The sequence below is a fragment of the Macadamia integrifolia genome, chromosome 9, assembly GCF_013358625.1.
Source record: "Macadamia integrifolia cultivar HAES 741 chromosome 9, SCU_Mint_v3, whole genome shotgun sequence".
Taxonomy (NCBI): Eukaryota; Viridiplantae; Streptophyta; class Magnoliopsida; order Proteales; family Proteaceae; genus Macadamia; species Macadamia integrifolia.
In genome coordinates this window covers 38,286,781-38,293,719 of record NC_056565.1, presented here as the reverse complement: position 1 = coordinate 38,293,719, position 6,939 = coordinate 38,286,781, and positions in this window count along the sequence as shown.

The following is a 6,939-nucleotide window of genomic DNA, read 5'->3' as shown; positions in this document are numbered from 1 at the left end:
CCGATGCCAAGTAGCCCTGACATCCACTCTCCAACAATTTTACCGCTTGAAGGGCGAAGACAAGGACCTTTCTCACCCGTTTCATTTTATCTGCTTGGTATATCAATTCTCTTTCTTCGTCATCTGTCACCCTAATCTGCTTTTCAGCACACATTATATTAGCTCGATGAGCCGACAACCAATCCATGCCCAGTATAACATCAAAATTCTGCATATTGAACTTAATGAGTTGTGCATCAAAGTTCTTCTTACTAATTTCCACTGGGCATGGCCCATACACCTCCTTTAACTGAATAACTTTACCAGTAGGCATACTAACAATCATTCCATGATCTAGGATCCTGGGTGGCATCCGAAGTTTCTTGGAAAATCTCTTAGATACAAATGAATGTGTAGCTCCCGAATCGAATAAAACATAGGCTAGTATGCCCGATATGGATAGAACACCTAGTGTAACAATGCATATAATTTCAGTAGGTCATCATTATTTAACATAAGAAAATTCTTAAATTTAAAATGTACCTGCTACCACTTCTGTGCTGGCCACAGCATCCTCAGCTGATAGGGTATACATCCTTCCCTGCGGTTGACTTCCCCGAGTTAAGGGAGGTCGGTACGCAGAGGGCTGACTAGAGGGCACGGCTGGTCTGACCCGACAGTCTTTTGTGTAGTGCCCATAGGAATGGTAGTTAAAGCACCGGATCTGATATGTTAGAACTGGGGCGAGGCCCCTCTGCACTTAACCCATTGAAGATGGAGGTCGGGGCGGCCTTGGAACTGTAGATGACGCACTAGTGTTCGGGCGAAAAGATGTGGAGCCCGAACCACCAGCTAGTTTAGGAGGGTAGCCAGATGGCCTATAGGGCTGCCTATACGTAGGCCCAGAACTGTACGACCCACGGTATGCCTTGGAGGAGTTACCCATATCCGGAAATGGATTTGTTCTCTTCCACAGTCTAGGTGTGAGGGACTGTTCTCCCTTCTGTTTATCCTCCATGGTTTTGGCCTTCTGCATAATCTGGCCATAATCGGTCAAATCCAAGACCTCAAGTACAGACCCAATGGATGCCTTTAGGCCCTTTAGAAATCTCGTAGCCTTCTCTTCAGCTGGCCTCATATGCCTAGGGGCAAAATGGAACAAGCTCTCAAACTGTTGTTGGTACTCAAGGATAGTCTTACCTCCTTGAGTTAAGGCCCTAAACTGAGTCTCCGTACGGTCTCTGAAGCTGCGTGGGTAATGATTATTCAAGAACAACTCCTTGAACTATTCCCAGGTGGGTTCTAGATGGGTAGCCAACAATATAAGCTTAGAAGCTTGCCACCAAGAGTTGCAACCCCGCACAAATGAGTTTCTGTGCATCTGTGCACTCAATCACCTCAAATATTTTCTCTAGCTCCTGGATCCACTGGTCCAGCTCCAGAGGATCACTCCCAACCTTAGAGAATATAGGTGGCAAGTTTCTTTTGAATGACTCCACTACCTTTGACATATTATTCGTCGACGGAAAGTTAGGAGCATAAGCCGGATAGTAAGAGTATGGAGGGGGCACCCCATACGGAGGAATACTAAATGGCAGAATTGGAGGTGTACCTCCCACTTGTGGCCCTGTTCCAGACCCTACAGGCGGGTCCTGTGGAGTAAGTATCCGGGGAGGTTGACCTGATTGAGAAAGGTCCAATTGTTGTTGAATAGTAGTCATAAATGCTTGCTGTTGCTGAAGCATTTGTTGCTGAAAAGCCTGTTGTGACTGCTGAATTATGGTAGCAACATCCCTGGGAGTAATAACCGATGGAGGGTCCGAAAGTGTAGTCATAGGTGGGTCCCCATGTGCCCCACCCTGACCAAAGGTCTTTGGAGGTGGTGGAAGTGAGGTTTGTCCCACAGAGCGGGACCTCTTGGGATTCAATGGTCGACCGACCGGACGAGGACCACGTGGGATACCTCGTGCATTGCTACCGGATGTAGTACGTACCATCGTATCCTTGTACCTGGAACATATCATACATCACATTGGTTAAACACCATAGAATTGAAATCGGTAAAAAATTATATGCCAACACATAGGGTATGATAGTGTATGATAGCCTGCAACTAACCGCAACTTAATTCCAAAATATCGAGCTAGTGCTCCAACATGTATGTCAATGGTCCCACTCGACCATAACATACAATTATAAGAATAATAACAATAATCATAATAAGTATATTAATAATAATAATAATGATAGTAAAACCTATTTTTTTTTCAAGTTTTCTCTCAACCGGCAGGTGACACCGGCGGGCAGGTTGGCCCGTCGGTCGACCCACCAGTCCAAAACATCAACTGGCGGGCTGACACCGGCAGGCAGGATGGCCCGCTGGTCGGCTCGCCGGTCCTACCCAAGCATTAAATCGCGTATAGGGCACTTAAGCCCTGTTCATTCTTTTCTTCATTCATTTTCCTCTCTCTCTCTCTCTCTCTCTCTCTCTCTCTCTCTCTCTCTCTCTCTCTCTCTCTCTCTCTCTCTCTCTCTCTCTCCCCCAGGAGATTTTGGAGAGCTTTGTGACGCTTCCACTCGCGATCTCACTCAACGATCCGGCGCTTTTGGGAAGGGTCAACTCCTCTACTCACAAGTAAGTTCTTCTTCCTTTTCTTCTCAGAATTTTTACTTGGGGGGTAGAACTCATGTGTAGACTTTAATCTAGGTTCTTTTCCCTTGTTTCTTTCCATAGAACATTGTTTCCATGTGATTGTGATGTTCCTCTTGTAAATCATTTCTAGTTTTTTAGGATTTACTTCTCCATTTTGAGAAAAACCCCAACCGTGCCCTAGTCTTCCCAAATTGGGGATTTCTTCAATTCTTGCTCTTTTCCCCCAATTAATGACTCAAATGCAATGCATTAAGCTTGATTTGTACTTAACATGCTATAGAAATCATAGAAAGTACTTTGTGTTTGAAATCTCATATCTTCCCATGAAAATCCATCTTTTGTGTTGGGTTTTTCTTGGATTTCCTTTACACCCTTTCATATTTGTGGACCTCAATAGCACATTAGCATATGTTTTTACATGTTCTTGACTGTACTACAATGGCATTTCAGTCTTGGGGCTGTAGTTTCAAACTTTCCTCTATTGTGAGCCTTTTGTAGTTTCAAACTTTCCTCTGTTGTGAGGCTTTCAACCTTTTTCTTAGATTGGACTTGCACCTTGAGAATTGGAATTTTCTTCTATCATTTCTTAATTATCATGCTTTATATGCCTCCTGTTACCTTGCTGTTTTGCCCTACTCTAGGTCTTGTCACTTTTCTGTTTTATAAAAATTGAGTTTTGGGGCTTCCTCTTATTGCTCACCCCTCTTTTTATTCACCTTGTTATTCTCTTTTTCCTTACTCACCCTGCTTTCCTCTTTTCTTGCCAGGATGTCATCTCGCAAAGGCAAGGAGCCCGCATCCTCTGGCACTCGACGTAAGACCACCGCTTCTAAGCGGAAGAGTGCGGGAACTAGTTCTCCAGCCCCCCGCATAGTGCGACGCGGACCTGCCCCCATTGATCATTCCGACTATGACGAGGAACTCTTCCACAGTTCAGAGGCAGCAGCCAACTGGCAGGCCTTCCTGAAGAGGTCTGTAATGATGGAGAAGACAGTGGTAGTCGACGACTTCCACAAGGTTCAGCTCCGGGAGAGGTTCACAGCACTGGGCTGGCAATCCATCCTCCACGTAGATCGTCCATGCTACGAGCAGTTGGTCCGTAGATTTTACTGCAACCTGGAGGTTTTCCACCGGTACGGGGCGTATACTATCATTAGTATGGTGAAAGGGGTGGGACATTTAGCTGACCGTGGACACCCTGGCCAGCATTCTGGGTATCTCTGCAGCTAGGCACCGTTACTACAGTCCTCCCAGGAGTAAGCCCCTGGGCCCGTTCATGAGTTTGGAGATGCCGGACTACATCTACGAGACCATCTGTGGCAGCAGTGCACGTCCGGAGTCCGAGACATCCTTTTTCCCAGAGGTGCGTGTATTTTCCCGATTGGTCCAGTTCAACTTGCTCCCCAGAGGAGGTCACCGGAACCAGGTGGGCTTCATGGTAGCCTTTTTAGCCTTCTGCATCTATAAGGCTTTAGAGGGAGGTGACGAGCACTTGTGCTTACCCTACGTCATCCTCAAGACCATGGAGTACCACACTTCTCACCCCGAGGATGGAGGATTTCCATATGGCAGGATCCTCACTAGGATCTTCGAGTTCTTCGGAGTGGACCTGAGTGGTGAGGAGGGGAAGGCTCCTGCGGACAAGTTCGATAGAGGAAACCTCTTGAGGATGAATCTCCACACCCTTATGGATACACCTCAAAAAGCAGGAGCTCAGAGAGGTAGGGATAGGAGGGCCGCCCCTATGGAGGATGTTCTCATGGAGGAGAAGTCTAGCGAGGAGGATGAGGACTATGTTCCTCAGGATGAGGAGGATGACTTGGTGGATGAGGACATCCCTGAGGAGGTGCCTTAGGGGTCGAGAGGTACTGATCCTGGCTTCACCAGAGTTGCAGGCCCACAGCGTAGAGCCCCACCACCTGAGAGTGGTGCATATGATTTTGAGGGCATGATGTCCACTATAAGGGCTTTGAAGGATGGCCAAGATCAGCTGCTAAAAAGGTTGGACGAGAGTGCTTCTAGGGAGGAACGCATCCTGGAGAGGCAGGCTACCTTGGAGGATTCCTTCCTCAGACTGGGCCAGGACTTGGATACCACGGCCAATGCCATCTCTGCAGATTTTGACCGACTTCGGAGGGGGGTACGGCTGGTGAACTCGAGGTTTGACTACTACGACCATTGCCTCAACGTCAACTCTAGACCTCCGGCGAACGTAGTAATATAGACGACGACGACGATGATCAGTGAGGACTTAGCTCGTCCACACCAGCTTCTCACCTGTTCCATGTTATCTATCCTATTGTATTTTCCTTTCTTTTCTCATTCTTTGTACTTGCTCTGTAACTGGACTTATTTGTGGGATAATGTATTTTGACAGTGGTCTGTGGTGGATTTGTATACTTGAATACTTGTGTAGTTTAGTTGTGATGTCTTTTGTTAATTTGATCATTGATATCTATATATATGTGGATACGTTGTTTATCAGGTGTTTGTGTGAAAATTTTTGAAAATCTCATTTTGCGTCGTTATGCTGCTGAAATTTCGTCAACTTGTACTCGATGGGTTATGACACCAATTAATTTACCTTTTATTTCCTCTCACGCATGCCATGAATGCAATATCTAATGCAACCATTTTTATTCCTTTCTTTCTTTGGCTTTTAACTCTTTAAAACTTTTACCTTAACCCAATCCCATTTTCCTATTTTAGATTCTACAGGATTTCAAATGGTATGCTGTGAGTGGAGCAGAGCATCACGCTCTGATACCACCGTTGTCACACCCCGTTCACACAGAACCGGGCCAGTGATCGGGTTAACACCGATTAACCCAAACCGACCAGGATCATCTGATACAGTATTCCACCACAGCATACACACAACTAAGAAATAGCTCATCAGTTCAGCGAAAGACTTGATTTACCTGTGAATATTCCCATAATACTTGATACCCGAATTGTGATACAATAGTTAAATACATATGGGCCCGAAGGCATGATATTTACACAATAAGAGTACAATTCACATATCAAGTACACAAAAGGAGAGTGTACAGCTCAGCTCGGTATCCAAGCTTAGAGCTCAGCTCGGTATCAAAGGTTAAGCCCAGCTCGGCACCACAAGGTAGAGCTCAGCTCGCATCAAAAGTGGAGCTCAGCTCGGTATCAGAACTGCGGTCCCGCAGCATAACTCTCACACGCGCAATCAGTGTCGTGCTCTAACTCCTCAGGGGCCCACCAGTCCTCTTCAGGGAACTCAACTGTGGGACCCGCCCCGTGCTTATCTGGTTGATGACCTGCAAAATCATCTAAAAGAGGTGTACACATGGGATGAGCTCACTAGCTCAGTAAGTGGAAAGATGGACCACACAGCAGTCCACACAACAAATCACAACCATATGCACTATATGCTATGCAATACATTTTAAATCACATCCACCTAAGCAACATTACTAAGGCTCCGTTTGGTATCGTTTCTGTTCCAGAAACTCCGTTTCGTGTCAGAAACGAAAATTTCAGTTTCTGTGTCAAAACGCCATTTTTAAACGATTTAAGGTTGTTTGGTGAATCTGTTTCTAGAACAGTTTTAGAACCAAGAAACGACATTTCTGCCGTTTGGTAATGCTTGTTTCAGAAACGGTTTTTTTTTTGTTTTCTTCTTTTCTTCTAAGTCAATAATTACAAAAATAACATTAAAATACTATAAGTGTCACACCCCGTTCACACTGAACCGGAGCGGTGACCGAGTTAACACCGGTTAACTCAAACCTGCTAGGATCATCAGATAGTGTATTCCACCACAGCATACATTCACTAACACAAGTTCATCAGATCAGCGGAAGACTAAGTTTTACCTGTGAATAAGTCTCATATACTTGATACCCGAATTGTGATACAATAAATATATATACATTTGGGCCCGAAGGCATGATATATACACAAAAAGAATAAAATTTAAATATCAAGTACATACAGGAAATCATCAAGATAATCAGAGTGCACAGCTCGGCTCGGTTTCAAGGCTGGAGCTCAGCTCGGCATCAGGGGTTGTGCCCAGCTCGGCATCATGTAGAAGAGCTCAGCTCAACCTCCAGGGTGGAGCTCAGCTCGGCCTCAGAACTGCTGTCCCGTAGCACAGCTCTCGCAAGAGCAGTCTACGCCGTGCTCAAACTCCTCAGGGGTCCACCAGTCCTCTTCAGGAAACTCGACTGTGGGACCCACCCCATGCTCCTCAGATATTTGACCTGTAAAATCATCTAAAAAGGGGGTGTACACGTGGAATGAGCTCACTAGCCCAGTAAGTAGAGAGG